The sequence below is a fragment of the Anarhichas minor genome, unplaced genomic scaffold, assembly GCF_050575085.1.
Source record: "Anarhichas minor isolate MPS153535 unplaced genomic scaffold, ASM5057508v1 ptg000136l, whole genome shotgun sequence".
Classification (NCBI taxonomy): Eukaryota; Metazoa; Chordata; class Actinopteri; order Perciformes; family Anarhichadidae; genus Anarhichas; species Anarhichas minor.
In genome coordinates this window covers 13,464,897-13,483,599 of record NW_027466582.1, presented here as the reverse complement: position 1 = coordinate 13,483,599, position 18,703 = coordinate 13,464,897, and the positions used below count along the sequence as shown (strand labels likewise).

General features: G+C 38.6%; 1 protein-coding gene and 2 long non-coding RNA genes across 3 annotated transcripts in view; 1 reads left to right on the top strand and 2 right to left on the bottom strand.

The window, feature by feature from the left end:
• Positions 1–18,703, bottom strand: part of LOC142942102 (exostosin-1) — a 341,430-nt gene that overhangs the window by 138,134 nt on the left and 184,593 nt on the right. The gene's annotated exons all lie outside the window — the stretch shown is intronic.
• The window catches only part of LOC142942110 (uncharacterized), a 31,129-nt gene that overhangs the window by 6,005 nt on the left and 6,421 nt on the right, over positions 1–18,703 (bottom strand). The gene's annotated exons all lie outside the window — the stretch shown is intronic.
• Positions 5,890–8,061, top strand: LOC142942106 (uncharacterized). The gene is made up of 3 exons (XR_012951556.1): positions 5,890–6,963; positions 7,587–7,605; positions 7,813–8,061. It is a non-coding gene; the product is annotated as an uncharacterized LOC142942106 (long non-coding RNA).

Below are 18,703 nucleotides of genomic sequence, written 5' to 3'. Positions count from 1 at the left end.
CAGAGCTGTATGTTCAATAACAGCACATTAGGGCATTTGTTATTAATTAGACCTGAGGGCTCATTTTAACCGCTGTGTGCGCACTAAACGGGGCCTGAAAGAGGTGTATGCCGCATTCCCGCAAATTTGGTTGGGATCTCAAATTAACGGGTCACACTACAATAACTAACATCCAATTGTTTTTTGGGCACCAGCACATACCTGTCCACTTCACTGCATGCTGTAACTTTGCCTCAAGTCTTTCACAGTTTACAAAACTTTGGATTTAGGGTGTAGGGAAACTGAAGCTGAAGAAAAAGAACACTTAAAACTGTGTTAAACTAAAATAAATATATTAAAAACATTATGAAAATAGGAGGCCCTGTGTGGAATGATTTCAGTTTTGTGGGTAAGATAACAAATCAGCATTTCACCACTGCATTACAAAATAGATTGAGACCGCGTCTGGTTTACCTTTCTTGATTGCCAAATACTGGGAAAACGATGAGTAATGGAAATCATCCATTACTATAAAAGAGTCATGGATGAACTGTACCAACACAGATATTCACACTTCACTGCCAACTTAAGCTCTCTTTGACAGCATCCTCTTGACTTTTGAATCAAAACAAAGGTAAGGACTAAATATGTATTCTGCATTTACTAACATGAGCAAGACAGTTGTTACACATCTGCGGAAACTGTGTGTTTCAAAGCTTGTGTGATGACCTTTCTTTTTAAGGTTTAATTTGTTTTAAGTTATTAACTTTGGCCTTTGTGGTATGTTTTGTACTTGTTTTTCAAGATGAAGTGCATCGCGCTCTTTCTTGTGTTGGCCATGGTCGTTCTCATGGCTGAACCCGGAGAAGGTTTCTGGCAACATGTTGGCAAAGGAGGTACAGTAATGGAATCAATGGGCCTTTTTAAGGCAAATATTTTCACACAACATATCTAGAAAAGCACACATGTAGCTAATACCACTGACAGAGATACATTTCTGGCTAAATAAATAAATACATTAATTAATTCATTCAACCAAATAATTTGTGAGAAAACGACCAGACAGAACATAGTTTAAAACAGTTACGTGCAAGAGCAGGGTCCTTTGTAATCATGTTTTTTAATTGACCGATAGGAACAATTGTGTTAAGTTTTAAGAAGTGTTGTAACATTTTCCAAATGTGTGCAGCACAAAAACTAAAAGCAGTTTTCCAAATTTAGTTTTTGCACGCAAGACTTCAAGCATTAGCCCATCACTTGAACAAGACAAATAATAACTATAGGACCAATTTAATTAGGAAGTGATATATGATGAGAAGTTGACATCTAGGGCTTTCTAAATTCATAAAACTGTATGAAATGCCCAACTAACCTTTTCATACACGATGCAATAATGAGTAGAATGAATTGTCACCGGTAATAAAGCTTAGGACGGAGTGATAACCAGGCTGCAACCTCTGGGTGTGATAAGTGAAGCCAATGCTGAAATGCCGTAAACTTACAGCATGATTTTCATTTAAATTATGGTTTCATTTAGAGTAAAATAGACGATAAAGCAAAACGGCAGTCCACAAACCAATGGGTGATGTCCCAGCGACTACATCCACGTTTTATACAATCTGTGGTCTATACGTAGATACCGTCACCATAAGACAGAACATGGCCTCGATTATCCGCTTCCAGCTGAACAAAGGAAAATGACCGATACAAATGTCTTTTTGTTGTTGTCGTAGCTTGGTGACATGTTTGTTTATGAAATGTAAATGTTCAAATACTAAGATATTTTTACTCTGAAACCCTGTCAATACTATATCCAATCAGAGTTGTAATATGCAAACTACTGTCCACAATATCTCCGGCTCTAGAGAATAGCAAATATGATGTCTTGTTTGCGTTCCCTCTACTATACCATGTATTCATAATTAATTTATTACTTTGTGCTACAAACACAAATGTTATTGTGATACGGTTACTGTTTTTTTTGTGATACAAAGAAAAGAGTTCTGCTAATTGTGTTTTTCTCTTGTCTGTTTTATTTAGCACACGCTTTTGCTCGTGGGTAAGGACCTATGCTTCTACCATTGTTATTTTTTGCAACTACTTATCTACTTGTGTTACAATAACTATTAAAGTGAAACTAACCTTTATGTTATTGTAAATGTGAAATCATTCATCTATCATAATACTACACAAACACTACTACAATAACTTTTTCTCCTCTCACAATATTATGTTCTGCTGCTGAATCTTCTCTCCATACATCAGGTTCTTTGGCAAGGCCCAAGATCAGCAAGATCAGCAAGATCAGCAGGAACAGCTGGTTTACTTTACTTTAAATAAAAAAGTGAAACCATTTTTCCAACTGAAACTATGGGCCTCATTCTTTAAAGTTAACCAGTAAGATCGCAACAGTGTATGACTACGTTGTTGGAAATTAAACGTGTTCGACTTATCGCATGATGTGCTGATGTCTGCCAGCAAATTAAACTTTGGGATTTTCTCCCTTGGTTTGGCTGTAAACTTTTTCTGGCTTGATCTAAAGTAAGTATACTGTGGGTGCGACTGAACTCACACGAAGTTCCCATGGGTGTCTCTTGCGCACTTTCGGCCGTTGTGTGTCAAACTGTTAATCAGCATCAATGTGTTGATGGCTGATACATGTTATTGCACTGTCACTGTGACTTAACATCTGATAAGATCTGCACACTTCCCACTGTCCAGCTAGCGTGTTATGTTGCAGCATTGTTAGTAAAACTGTGAGAATGTTGACCATTTCCCTAGAATGGTTTCCTCAAATACATTTAGTCATGAAGTCCACAGTCACAGACACTTTAAGCCACTTTTAAGTACCACAAATGTTTGATGCCACAATATGTGTGACATTATGGCTTGTTTCATCAAATGGTGATTTTATTTTGTCAATAACTGCGGTTTAATTAAATAATCTAACGTAGATGTGCATCTGTACATTCTGACGCGGCGATACAAAGACATCTGTTTAGGTTGGCTAATGTTGCAAGAGATTTTATGGTGGGATAGTAAATAGAAAAATGAACAATTAACAATACCAAATATTAGATGTTTAAGACTTTCTATCATGATTTGACCCTTGACCCCTGTCTGCATCTTTAGTTTCCTTTTTTTTTAAATGGTCGAATACCAAAACAGCGGCAAATCTAGAAATCCTAGCCTTCATTTAAGCAACATTATTCCTAAAGTTCATTTAGGAAGTGGTATCCAGACTCATGAAGCTGATTTGTTCGTGTGGGCTATTTATTGGACCCTGTGTGCACTACAACAACGGCAATATTATAACAGCAGATAACATTTACAGTAAGGTTTGTTCAGTTCACATAGTCTCCCCGCAGATGGATGATGAATCTCAAGTCAAACCACTTTGTCACCACTTGAAGAACTTGTTAAAACTGTGTTAAACTAAAATAAATATATTAAAAATGTTTAATGTTTAATGTTTGTCTATGAAACGTAAATGTTCAAATACTAAGATATTTTTACTCTGAAACCCTGTCAATACTATATCCAATCAGAGTTGTAATATACAAACTACTGTCCACAATATCTCCGGCTCTAGAGAATAGCAAATATGAAGTCTTGTTTGCGTTCCCTCTACTATACCATGTATTCATAATTAATTTATTACTTTGTGCTACAAACACAAATGTTATTGTGATACGGTTACTGTTTTTTTTGTGATACAAAGAAAAGAGTTCTGCTAATTGTGTTTTTCTCTTGTCTGTTTTATTTAGATAAACATGTTGCTCATGGGTAAGGACCTATGCTTCTACCATTGTTATTTTTTGCAACTACTTATCTACTTGTGTTAAATAACTATTAAAGTGAAACTAACCTTTATGTTATTGTAAATGTGATATCATTCATCTATCATAATACTAATACAAACACTACTACAATAACTTTTTCTCCTCACACAATATTATGTTCTGCTGCTGAATCTTCTCTCCATACATCAGGTTCTTTGGCAAGGCCCAAGATCAGCAGGAACAGCTGGCCAAACGTTCATTTGATGCCGACCCTCAGGATGGTAACCCTAGTTTCAACTAGACTGAGAGGGCCACTCCAAAGCCATGTTTTGGATCAAAGGCATGCAGGTTTAATAAATAAGTAAAAAAACTTAATAAAACAACAAAAACTAAAATATGATATGATGTATGGGCTAACTCAACAAAGAAAACACCTTACTAGATTTTGGCAGTTGGTCAATTATGGTAAGTCAACCAACTCCTTGACTCGGAATTTCAAAAAGTAAAAATTATAGAAGTATATGAATGTCATCCTGTAAGAGTGCTTGTCCTCAAATCAATTCCACTGGAAGCCTTAAAATCCCTGTTTTAAATGTTATATCCTGCTTTCCTTGAAACATGTCTCATTTGTCAGTTCCAGTATTTTGTTGAAACAGTCACTCAAGTATGACTGCATTAATCCAGGTGTGTATGCATTTTTGTGTGTGTGTATGTGTGTGTTATGTGGCACTCGTCTGTCTCCAGCGAGGGTGTGCGAGGGGATTGAGTTAGAGGAAGGATAGCTTTCAAGTAGGAATTAGGCTAAAGCTGGGTCTCTCAGGGTCATTATTCAATAGCCACCGAGTGGCATCAGAACCCCTAAAACCCAGCAGACAGCAGTCAGAGAGCGGCAGCGGTCAGTTACAAGCGTACTCACCAGTTTTCTGAGAAATGCTAAATTTACTTTGGCATGCGGAACTCAAAGTGGCTAGCAAGCTTACGCTGGTTTGTCTTTTTGAATCCTGTATCAAAACCAATTCATACTGCAGGATTAAGTTGAAGGGTCTGCGGAGGTACTGCAGGGGGTCCGCGAAATTTTTGGTTGATTAGACAATTTTTAAAATTTATGTATTTTGTATTTATTTTTTCTAAACATGAATCTGTCCATTATTTTAATAGTTCAGTATTGTATGCATGATAACAGGTGTGTTTATGCATGGCAGTGATACGGCCCCCCTACTCACTGTACCTTGCACATGTTTGAAATAAAAACATGAATATATGAACCTGTGTATTATTTGAATAGCTTAGTATTGAATGCACAATAAATAGGTATTCATGCCACTAGGCCCAGTTTATTGTAAAACACAATTTTATACAATATAGTCGGGGGTCCCTGCTTTATCTCTATCAGTTTGGGGGTCCTTGGCCTGAAAAACGTTGAAGACCCCTGGCCTAAACCATTACCAATAATATATTGATTTCCGTATTCCATATTTTGTGCCTGCACCTGGCGCAATGTTAAAACAATGGCTGATTCTACATTTGAGAAGCGATCAGTTCATCCTTTTTTTAAAGTTTTGACGTTTGGATTTAACGCTCTGGAGTTAATGGAAATCTTTGAATCAAATGAAACAATTGTACGCAGCCACCACTGAACTCTAATTCTACAAATAGTTTGATACTTATACTAGCCTGATCTTTATCTGCAGCTGTGCAGTAATAGCAGGTTTAGATGACAACTGTATTGCTTTGCGATGCCATTCACAGGGGGTTCGGACAGAAAGCAGAAGCCTAGAGGCTGCATCAGTCTCAAAATGCAACCATTTAGGGGGAGAGGGCCTGCAAACTTTGAAGGAGCCTGCATCTACGTTTTCACACACAGTTGGATGAGGAGTGGATCCACTGAGCTCAAACAGCACTCATGGACTCATCATGACACATTCTGTTAGAAAAAACAAGAGTGCACCATTGACTCCAGACCAGGTCTTTGTTGATCAATGGCACAATCGCTTTCTGTTCCTAAAGATACCAGTGCTGCAGCAATGCAACTGACCACACCTCATTTTAAGACCAACACGGCCATGGGTGCACAGATGGCACAAGTACATTTGCTACTTACACAACGTGGGCATAAGGCGTGAAAATGACCACTGCGTCGGTCTAAATTAGCATGAGTTACTCTGCTCTATGCGCCGCTTTGCGCTCGATGTAAGATAGGGCCTTTGAAAGCAAATATTGTGACACAACATATCTAGAAAAGCACACATGAAGTTAATAACAATTTATTACACTGACAGACAGACATACAGTGAGTTTACCATAAAGCAGGAAGACAGAGCTGTATGTTCAATAACAGCACATTAGGGCATTTGTTATTAATTAGACCCGAGGGCTCATTTTAACCGCTGTGTGCGCACTAAACGGGGCCTGAAAGAGGTGTATGCCGCATTCCCGCAAATTTGGTTGGGATCTCAAATTAACGGATCACACTACAATAACTAACATCCAATTGTTTTTTGGGCACCAGCACATACCTGTCCACTTCACTGCATGCTGTATCTTTGCCTCAAGTCTTTCACAGTTTACAAAACTTTGGATTTAGGGTGTAGGGAAACTGAAGCTGAAGAAAAAGAACACTTAAAACAGTGTTAAACTAAAGTAAATATATTAAAAACATTATGAAAATAGGAGGCCCTGTGTGGAATGATTTCAGTTTTGTGGGTAAGATAACAAATCAGCATTTCACCACTGCATTACAAAATAGATTGAGACCGCATCTGGTTTACCTTTCTTGATTGCCAAATACTGGACAAACGATGAGTAATGGAAATCATCCATTGCTATAAAAGAGTCATGGATGAACTGTACCAACACAGATATTCACACTTCACTGCCAACTTAAGCTCTCTTTGACAGCATCCTCTTGACTTTTGAATCAAAACAAAGGTAAGGACTAAATATGTATTCTGCATTTACTAACATGAGCAAGACAGTTGTTACACATCTGCGGAAACTGTGTGTTTCAAAGCTTGTGTGATGACCTTTCTTTTTAAGGTTTAATTTGTTTTAAGTTATTAACTTTGGCCTTTGTGGTATGTTTTGTACTTGTTTTTCAAGATGAAGTGCATCGCGCTCTTCCTCGTGTTGTCGCTGGTCGTCCTCATGGCTGAACCCGGAGAAGGTTATGGTAACCACATTAACGGAGGACTTGTTCACAACCGTAAGCAATCACAATTTTAATTTTTTTATTTTTCACATTTTTGACATGTTGTACCAGAAATTGCACTTGTGTAATTACTCATCATATCAAGTTTGGCTCTTTTCGTTAAAAATGTCAATACTATATCCAATCAGAGTTGTAATATGCAAACTACTGTCCACAATATCTCCGGCTCTAGAGAATAGCAAATATGAAGTCTTGTTTGCATTCACGACTAATTTCAAATTAAAAAGAGCATCTAGACATTTCTCAAAGGTTTGTTATATGATTTCAGTGGCTGAGTGTGTAGTGTTTGCAAAGCAATAAAGACGTGTATCATTCGCATAGAGATGGGCATTACAATTTGTTATGAAGCAGGATGACAAAGCTGCGTGTTCAGTAACAGCACATTTTAAATCTCAATTGAATGTATAATTATCTGGATACATGGTTTTGAAAATAATGTGCATTACTTACGAGAAATGAGCACAATGAATGTCTATAACCCTCTACTATACTGTGTGTTCATAATTTATTTATTACTTGGTGCTACAAACACAAATGTTGTGATACGGTTACTGTTTTTTGTGATACAAAGAAAAGAGTTCTGCTAATTGTGTTTTTCTCTTGTCTGTTTTATTTAGTACGCGATTTTTCTAATGGGTAAGGACCTATTCTTCTACCATTGTTATTTTTTGCAACTACTTATCTACTTGTGTTACAATAACTATTAAAGTGAAACTAACCTTTATGTTATTGTAAATGTGATATCATTCATCTATCATAATACTAACACAAACACTACTACAATAACTTTTTCTCCTCACACAATATTATGTTCTGCTGCTGAATCTTCTCTCCATACATCAGGGTAATTGGCAAGGCCCAAGATCAGCAGGAACAGCTGGCCAAACGTTCATTTGATGCCGACCCTCAGGATGATAACCCTAGTTTCAACTAGACTGAGGGCCACTCCAAAGCCATGTATTGGATCAAAGTCATGCTCTTCAACATCAACTGCGGCAACCATTTGAAAATATACATGCTTTGACGTCATCGATAAGTGAAATCTGAATTCACTTTGAAGAATGACAGTTGTTCTGAATAAATTTGCATTTAAAAATTAAAAATGATAAATGTTTTTATTTATTTTAAAGCGATCCATTTTAAGGAAGTGAAGGGAGGAAGGGGCCTTGGGTTAAATTAATTTGGTTTTGAGGTTTGAGATTAGGTCAACTATGTATCTCTCCTCAATTATATGAGTCTGTTTGCTCTTCATGTGAAAAAAAAACTTAAAGCTAGGGTAGGTAATTCTATTTTGTAAAACATGTTTTGGTTATATTTGTCTAAATTCTCTTTACATCCCAACAGCAACCAATATACCAAGTGCTTGACAAAACAGAAGAAAATAGAAATTCATGTTTTCACACCGAACACAACGCAAATTTTTGCACCACGAGATTACATAGAAAGTCAATGGACAGATGGGAATCAACATGAGTAGACGTGTAATTGCGCCGGGTGCCACAGATGACCCGAATGAGGCAAATTTTGCATGTTGTTGTGTTGCGAAAGCCAATCGGCTATGGAGGAAAAAAATATTATATGTACGTGCATAATTCACATGGTATAAACAATAATGACACTGCCGTATTTACGCCTATATGACGTTATTTTGAGGGTTGATTGAGCAGCTACAATGTTGGCAAAGCTAAGCAACAATTGATCCGAGCTACATTGAGAAAACAAGTATTTTAAAAGTTATTTGCTTGTCGTCTTGCGGAGAGAACTAACAAAACATGAATTCAGACTTTTTACAAATCTGCATCATTATTATTTTGGCATCGTTTTTATCCCTTTATTGCAATTAAATCCCAGCTAAATTGTTTATTTTGGGTTGATACAGCTGTCGTAAACCAGCCGAAGTGTGGTTTGCTAGATACAGTGAATAAAGCTCCATGAAATTCACAGAGCGCCTCCGGATGATGTTATGGACCCAGACAAGACGGCTATAGTTTCCCGGGATATTTGGGACTTCCACAATATGTACAATACAGCAATAGTGGGTATTTGTTCCATGGTTGATGGCGGAAATAAATGGCTTTGTTGATAACGGTTTCCATGGAGATAAGCCACTCCTTCGCTCCGGTGCGTCTATCGCGAATGAAGCAAATGATGCAAATAAACACTAATGACTCCCGCAATCAAACTCCCGCGAGTAACAATACGCGAAGATTCACATCGCGTTTGGTGTCAACGCAACATAAAGCTGGGGAGAATAAATAAATGTTCTTAATTAATGTGATGATTTATAGCAGCCTCGCCTTCAAACAGAATAACTTGAAAGATTTAATGAATTGGACAGTACCTCAACATACTAGTTGAATTTCAATATCCAAAAATACAATTTAAGATGTACAGCTGAAACACATTATTAGCTAAATTATTAAAGAGGTGAACATATAATGAGAAAAAAATGTGACATTTTCTGTTTGACACTTCCAGTTTGACACTTCCAGTGAGCTTCCTGTATTGCAAAACACTACACAAATAATGAGTAAGGGAATTTATCGCTCGCTATGTTGTGGCTGCCCGGGGACTAAATCTGAGGCCAGTGCCTTGATCAAGGGCAGCGGCAGGAAAATACCTGCGAGAAAACCACAGCATCCAGAGGAAACCCATGTGAACATCGAGCAATAAAAGTCGCAGTTCAAACTCAGGATGTCCTTGCTGTGAGGCAGCAGTGCATAACAATCCCCACCAATTCTAATTATTTAACACAATGTACAACTAATATGCTTTTTTTTCCTAACCCACACATGATGTTATTATCTTGGAAACTGTGTATATTTCACAATCTACTGCTGTATGATCTGAAAAGAACTGAACTCCAGTGTAGCTCTGAAATCAGGATGCGTATCATATACAGCACATAGTCATGATGACACAGCACGAGAAGGCTTAGTGTAAACAAACAAGGGCTACTCTCAAGAATGCATAGATTAACTGAGAAGTGACAGTACTGCACAGTAGAAGGCAGGAATTCCTCCTTTTCCCTTATTCCCATTAAAACACAGACGTTTATTAACTACCAGTTGCATATATGTGTTCAACAATGAAGTGCCGATGGTCATTTAATGCAATAAAGTCCAGACAACTTATAAAGGGTGCGCCAATAAATCAAGCGTGTTTAATTTTTTACTTCCTGAGAACTTGCACACACCACAATCAGAGAAAAGTCTGAATTGTATCAAAACTTCACTTTCTGAGAGTTATGCTCTGGGGCAACACTTTGATACTGGGGCAACAAAAAGGAGTTGTTGCTCATGCACCAACGCTTCTGCTGGTGTTTTGGACCTCAAATCTTTTTCCAGTCCAGTAAAAGAACAGCCCTGGTTCTGCCCCTAGATCTACCCTGACCTGAGGTCAGTGATTTTGTCTTGAAGGGGCATTTTTATTAGATGGAATTAGGGAATTGAAAGTCAAATGTTCAACCACTAGCAGACCCACGGAAAGACAAGACTTTGTATTGTATAATATTATATATATCTTTTGGTGAACAGTAAACTACATCATCTTGTCAGAATCCACTACCGTATTTTTTTTTCTTTTTAAACCAAAACTGACATTATCAAACCTTGTCAAATACATAATTTTTAAGAGGTGTACCGACACAGCTGAACTCTAAAACTAAAATGAATTTAAAAAGATGTAAATATTATAATTTCTGGATTACCTCATCTCTCATGTTTGAAAATTCAATCATTATGTTGAAATAAAGAATAAAAGCACCACTAATAATCTCAGTCTGGGCTTCTTTGTATTATTACACTGAATTATCTAGAATGTAATCACACAGACATGGCTTGAAAAAGAGGAAATTAACCGATGACGAAATCTGTGGACTGGCTTCGGTTTCTGGTCGACATTAGATCTACTGATTGTGGGACACGAATTAGAAAACTTGGACTGTAACATAACTCCATATAAAGCGACCTGTACATCTGACCCACTTGGCATAGAGATTAACATCATCTATAGATCTCACACTGCTCACTTGGTTGTGTTTGCCTTTTGACTCTCACTCTCAAACAATGGACAATGGAACTCTTCAGCATTCACACAAATTGAATTGCAACAACTTTAGACTACAGAAAGTAACCCACGACAGGGTGTCCTCATATGTGAAAATACACAATATGGAGGCAAAAGCAAGGAAATTAAAAACTTAAACTGCGTGGAATTAATGTAAAATGCAAAGAAAACAATGAGGTAACAAAGTAAAGTTCAGGATCCGAAAATAGGTTGTGTAAAGACAAAACAGCTTCTGATAAACTCTTCTTCTTTCTTACAGGTGCTAAGTACTTGATTGTGAGCATTTCCATTGCCTCTAACTGCTCTCAACATGGCAGCGACTGAGCTGGCGGTGCTAACAGTGCAAACGACAGCAAAAGGAAATCATGAAGGGGGGGACCACTGTTGCCAACTATTTTTCCGGGGAAGTTGCTAGAGGCAGGTCGATTAGTTGCTAAAAGTTGCTAAATGACGTTGTGACATCATTACGTGATGACGTCGTTACGTAATAACGTAAAACGGCGTCATTACGTGATGACGTCATTGCGTAATTACGTAGACTACACAATTTTAGGCTGTACAATTTTGACTGAGACATACTGCTGCTGCTGCAGTCAGCCAACAATGATTTGCTGCGTGTCAGTGTCGGGCTGTCGGCTGACTCGGCTCGGCTCACTCGGCTGCTGCCCCCTCCTGTGCACGAGCTGAGCACATGCTGTTGACGTCACCCACAATGCACTTTTGCAGCCAGGCACGTGTGTTGTGGGTGTGGCTGTGTGTGTGACGGAAAAAATCTTTTTTGTGTCATTTAGAGGGCAATGCCTGCGTGCATTTTAGCATTTGAGTCACTTTAAAAAAGTTGCTAAAAGTGCCAAATATATTTTCATAAGTTGCTAAATTTGTTGCTAGGTGCTGTTAGCCTGAAAAGTTGCTGAATCTAGCAACTAAGTTGCTAAGTTGGCAACAGTGGGGGGGACTGTCGGGTGGGCACTACGCCTATGCAAGAAGCTTGGAAAATATCACACACAGAGGGAGAGTGACTTCATTCTCTGCTCAGGTAGACATCCCCCCCCCCCCCCCCCACTATATCTTTCTAGAGGCCCCTGAAAGAAGATACATAATCCACAAATAGTGCAAAGACTATTAACTAAATAATAATTTACTTTAAATAAAAAAGTGAAACCATTTTTCCAACTGAAACTATGGGCCTCATTCTTTAAAGTTAACCAGTAAGATCGCAACAGTGTATGACTACGTTGTTGGAAATTAAACGTGTTCGACTTATCGCATGATGTGCTGATGTCTGCCAGCAAATTAAACTTTGGGATTTTCTCCCTTGGTTTGGCTGTAAACCTTTTCTGGCTTGATCTAAAGTAAGTATACTGTGGGTGCGACTGAACTTACACGAAGTTCCCATGGGTGTCTCTTGCGCACTTTCGGCCGTTGTGTGTCAAACTGTTAATCAGCATCAATGTGTTGATGGCTGATACATGTTATTGCACTGTCACTGTGACTTAACATCTGATAAGATCTGCACACTTCCCACTGTCCAGCTAGCGTGTTATGTTGCAGCATTGTTAGCAAAACGGTGAGAATGTTGACCATTTCCCTAGAATGGTTTCCTCAAATACATTTAGTCATGAAGTCCACAGTCACAGACACTTTAAGCCACTTTTAAGTACCACAAATGTTTGATGCCACAATATGTGTGACATTATGGCTTGTTTCATCAAATGGTGATTTTATTTTGTCAATAACTGCGGTTTAATTAAATAATCTAACGTAGATGTGCATCTGTACATTCTGACGCAGCGATACAAAGACATCTGTTTAGGTTGGCTAATGTTGCAAGAGATTTTATGGTGGGATAGTAAATAGAAAAATTAACAATTAACAATACCAAATATTAGATGTTTAAGACTTTCTATCATGATTTGACCCTTGACCCCTGTCTGCATCTTTAGTTTCCTTTTTTTAAAAATGGTCGAATACCAAAACAGCGGCAAATCTAGAAATCCAAGCCTTCATTTAAGCAACATTATTCCTAAAGTTCATTTAGGAAGTGGTATCCAGACTCATAAAGCTGATTTGTTCGTGTGTGCTATTTATTGGACCCTGTGTGCACTACAACAACGGCAATATTATAACAGCAGATAACATTTACAGTAAGGTTTGTTCAGTTCACATAGTCTCCCCGCAGATGGATGATGAATCTCAAGTCAAACCACTTTGTCACCACTTGAAGAACTTGTTAAAACTGTGTTAAACTAAAATAAATATATTAAAAATGTTTAATGTTTAATGTTTGTCTATGAAACGTAAATGTTCAAATACCAAGATATTTTTACTCTGAAACCCTGTCAATACTATATACAATCAGAGTTGTAATATACAAACTACTGTCCACAATATCTCCGGCTCTAGAGAATAGCAAATATGAAGTCTTGTTTGCGTTCCCTCTACTATACCATGTATTCATAATTAATGTATTACTTTGTGCTACAAACACAAATGTTATTGTGATACGGTTACTGTTTTTTTTGTGATACAAAGAAAAGAGTTCTGCTAATTGTGTTTTTCTCTTGTCTGTTTTATTTAGATAAACATGTTGCTCATGGGTAAGGACCTATGCTTCTACCATTGTTATTTTTTGCAACTACTTATCTACTTGTGTTACAATAACTATTAAAGTGAAACTAACCTTTATGTTATTGTAAATGTGATATCATTCATCTATCATAATACTAATACAAACACTACTACAATAACTTTTTCTCCTCTCACAATATTATGTTCTGCTGCTGAATCTTCTCTCCATACATCAGGTTCTTTGGCAAGGCCCAAGATCAGCAAGATCAGCAGGATCAGCAGGAACAGCTGGCCAAACGTTCATTTGATGCCGACCCTCAGGATGGTAACCCTAGTTTCAACTAGACTGAGAGGGCCACTCCAAAGCCATGTATTGGATCAAAGGCATGCTGCCTGCTCTTCAACATAAGAAAGAAAAGTATCTATCAACTGCGGCAACCATTTGAAAATATACATGCTTTGACGTCATCGATAAGTGAATTCTGAATTCACTTTGAAGAATGACAGTTGTTCTGAATAAATTTGCATTTAAAAATTAAAAATGATAAACTGTTTATTTATTTTAAAGAATGATCCATTTTAAGGAAGTGAAGGGAGGAAGGGGCCTTGGGTTAAATTAATTTGGTTTTGAGGTTTGAGATTAGGTCAACTATGTATCTCTCCTCAATTATATGAGTCTGTTTGCTCTTCATGTGAAAAAAAACTTAAAGCTAGGGTAGGTAATTCTATTTTGTAAAAAATGTTTTGGTATATATATTTGTCTTAATTCTCTTTACATCCAAACAGCAACCAATATACCAAATGTTCTGATAAAACAGAAGAAAATAGAAATTAATGTTTTCACACCGAACGCGACGCAAAGTTTCGCGCCACGAGATTACATAGAAAGTCAATGGACAGATGGGAATCAACATGAGTAGACGTGTAATTGCGCCGGGCGCCACAGATGACCCGAATGAGGCAAATTTTGCATGTTGTTGTGTTGCGAAAGCCAATCGGCTATGGAGGAAAAAAATATTATATGTACGTGCATAATTCACATGGTATAAACAATAATGACACTGCCGTATTTACGCTTATATGACGTTATTTTGAGGGTTGATTGAGCAGCTAGAATGTTGGCAAAGCTAAGCAACAATTGATCCGAGCTACATTGAGAAAACAAGTATTTTAAAAGTTATTTGCTTGTCGTCTTGCGGAGAGAACTAACAAAACATGAATTCAGACTTTTTACAAATCTGCATCTTTATTATTTCGGCATCGTTTTTATCCCTTTATTGCAATTAAATCCCAGCTAAATTGTTTATTTTGGGATCATACAGCTGTAGTAAACCAGCCAAAGTGTGGCTTGCTAGATACAGTGAATACATCTCCATGAAAATCACAGAGCGCCTCCGGATGATGTTATGAATCCAGACAAGACATCTAAATCAAGTCAGTTTGGGTTCATTTTCATATCTACTGGTTTAGAAATAGTCCGTTCTTTCTTTGTGTACATATATGTATATTGTCTGGATGTGTTTGGAAAGCCCTTCGACAAGCAGGATGAGATGTGCTCTCTGTTTGGTGTGGAATAAACCAAGTCGACCTAGGGTTTTTGAACAAAAAAAGTCACTATTTTTTTAGGAAAATGTGACCTGGTTTCAACTTAACATTAGATCAATTGTTGCAGATCTGTTGATAGCTTCCTCAGAACATATGCTGTTAAAATGCTGATGTTCATCCGATAAATGCTGATGTTGAAATGAAAAGGTAATCCTTTATAAATCCCATAGCGGGGTCGTTTGCAGGATTACAGCAGCAGAGTGGATAGTGCAAACGAACAAATAAGAGACATAAGTAGAAAAACAAGATGAACAAAACAAAAAAGTATAATAAATAAGTAAGCACATGTTAGAGGTATAATAAATAAGTAAAAAAACGTAATAAAACAACAACTAAAATATGATATGATGTATGTGTCACGGGATTTCACGGATAGGACCCAAACGCAAGACCACAGGAGACAGAGTATGGTAAAACAGGTTTTATTGTGAAGGTGTGTGAAGGTGTGGAGCCCGAGGTCCGACACCAGAGAGTAGGCAGATCGACGGTGTGAGTCCCGTGGCTCGACACCGGAGGGCTGGTAGCTCGATGGTGTGATGTCCCGTGGCTCGACACCAGAGAGTAGGCAGATCGACGGTGTGAGTCCCGTGGCTCGACACCGGAGGGCTGGTAGCTCGATGGTGTGATGTCCCGTGGCTCGACACCGGAGGGCTGGTAGCTTGACGGCGAGATGTCCCGTGGCTCGACACTGGAGAGCTGGCAGCTTGACGGCGTGTGTAGTCCGCTAACACAACGGAGGGCAGAGCGGCGGTGAGTAGTCCGTAAACACAGAGGGCACGGGGGATTCCCGGACCGACGGACACCGGAGGCAAGCGCTCGAGGGAGAAGATGCAACGGGGTTGAATCGGGTGAAAGACGGTACGACCTGACAACCCCAGACTGCAGGACCAGAGTTTATATATTGCCAGGGGTATCGTTATTGGGACCTGAGTCTGGTGTGTCAGGCTGCAGGAGGTGATCAGCTGGAGTGGCTGCAGCTGTGTGGCCATGGGAGGTGTAGGGTCTGACAGGGATCCTGACAGTATGGGCTAACTCAACAAAGAAAACACCTTACTAGAAGTTGGCAGTTGGTCAATTAGGGTAAGTCAACCAACTCCTTGACTCGGAATTTCAAAAAGTAAAAATTATAGAAGTATATGAATGTCATCCTGTAAGAGTGCTTGTCCTCAAATCAATTCCACTGGAAGCCTTAAAATCCCTGTTTTAAATGTTATATCCTGCTTTCCTTGAAACATGTCTCATTTTTCAGTTCCAGTATTTTGTTGAAACAGTCACTCAAGTATGACTGCATTAATCCAGGTGTGTATGCATTTTTGTGTGTGTGTGTATGTGTGTGTTATGTGGCACTCGTCTGTCTCCAGCGAGGGTGTGCGAGGGGATTGAGTTAGAGGAAGGATAGCTTTCAAGTAGGGATTAGGCTAAAGCTGGGTCTCTCAGGGTCATTATTCAATAGCCACTGAGTGGCATCAGCACCCTTAAAACCCAGCAGACAGCAGTCAGAGAGCGGCAGCGGTCAGTTACAAGCGTACTCACCAGTTTTCTGAGAAATGCTAAATTTACTTTGGCATGCGGAACTCAAAGTGGCTAGCAAGCTTACGCTGGTTTGTCTTTTTGAATCCTGTATCAAAACCAATTCATACTGCAGGATTAAGTTTAAGGGTCTGCGGAGGTACTGCAGGGGGTCCGCGGAATTTTTGGTTGATTAGACAATTTTTTAAATTTATTTATTTTGTATTTATTTTTTCTAAACATGAATCTGTCCATTATTTTAATAGTTCAGTATTGTATGCATGATAACAGGTGTGTTTATGCATGGCAGTGATACGGCCCCCCTACTCACTGTACCTTGCACATGTTTGAAATAAAAACATAAATATATGAACCTGTGTATTATTTGAATAGCTTAGTATTGAATGCACAATAAATAGGTATTCATGCCACTAGGCCCAGTTTATTGTAAAACACAATTTTATACAATATAGTCGGGGGTCCCTGCTTTATCTCTATCAGTTTGGGGGTCCTTGGCCTGAAAAATGTTGAAGACCCCTGGCCTAAACCATTACCAATAATATATTGATTTCCGTATTCCATATTTTGTGCCTGCACCTGGCGCAATGTTAAAACAATGGCTGATTCTACATTTGAGAAGCGATCAGTTCATCCTTTTTTTAAAGTTTTGACGTTTGGATTTAACGCTCTGGAGTTAATGGAAATCTTTGAATCAAATGAAACAATTGTACGCAGCCACCACTGAACTCTAATTCTACAAATAGTTTGATACTTATACTAGCCTGATCTTTATCTGCAGCTGTGCAGTAATAGCAGGTTTAGATGACAACTGTATTGCTTTCCGATGCCATTCACAGGGGGTTCGGACAGAAAGCAGAAGCCTAGAGGCTGCATCAGTCTCAAAATGCAACCATTTAGGGGGAGAGGGCCTGCAAACTTTGAAGGAGCCTGCATCTACGTTTTCACACACAGTTGGGTGAGGAGTGGATCCACTGAGCTCAAACAGCACTCATGGACTCATCATGACACATTCTGTTAGAAAAAACAAGAGTGCACCATTGACTCCAGACCAGGTTGTTGTTGATCAATGGCGCAATCGCTTTCTGTTGCCTAAAGATACCAGTGCTGCAGCAATGCAACTGACCACACCTCATTTTAAGACCAACACGGCCATGGGTGCACAGATGGCACAAGTACAATTGCTACTTACACAACGTGGGCATAAGGCGTGAAAATGACCACTGCGTCGGTCTAAATTAGCATGAGTTAATCTGCTCTATGCGCCGCTTTGCGCTCGATGTAAGATAGGGCCTTTGAAAGCAAATATTGTGACACAACATATCTAGAAAAGCACACATGAAGTTAATAACAATTTATTACACTGACAGACAGACATACAGTGAGTTTACCATAAAGCAGGAAGACAGAGCTGTATGTTCAATAACAGCACATTAGGGCATTTGTTATTAATTAGACCTGAGGGCTCATTTTAACCGCTGTGTGCGCACTAAACGGGGCCTGAAAGAGGTGTATGCCGCATTCCCGCAAATTTGGTTGGGATCTCAAATTAACGGGTCACACTACAATAACTAACATCCAATTGTTTTTTGGGCACCAGCACATACCTGTCCACTTCACTGCATGCTGTAACTTTGCCTCAAGTCTTTCACAGTTTACAAAACTTTGGATTTAGGGTGTAGGGAAACTGAAGCTGAAGAAAAAGAACACTTAAAACTGTGTTAAACTAAAATAAATATATTAAAAACATTATGAAAATAGGAGGCCCTGTGTGGAATGATTTCAGTTTTGTGGGTAAGATAACAAATCAGCATTTCACCACTGCATTACAAAATGAGACCGCGTCTGGTTTACCTTTCTTGATTGCCAAATACTGGACAAACGATGAGTAATGGAAATCATCCATTGCTATAAAAGAGTCATGGATGAACTGTACCAACACAGATATTCACACTTCACTGCCAAC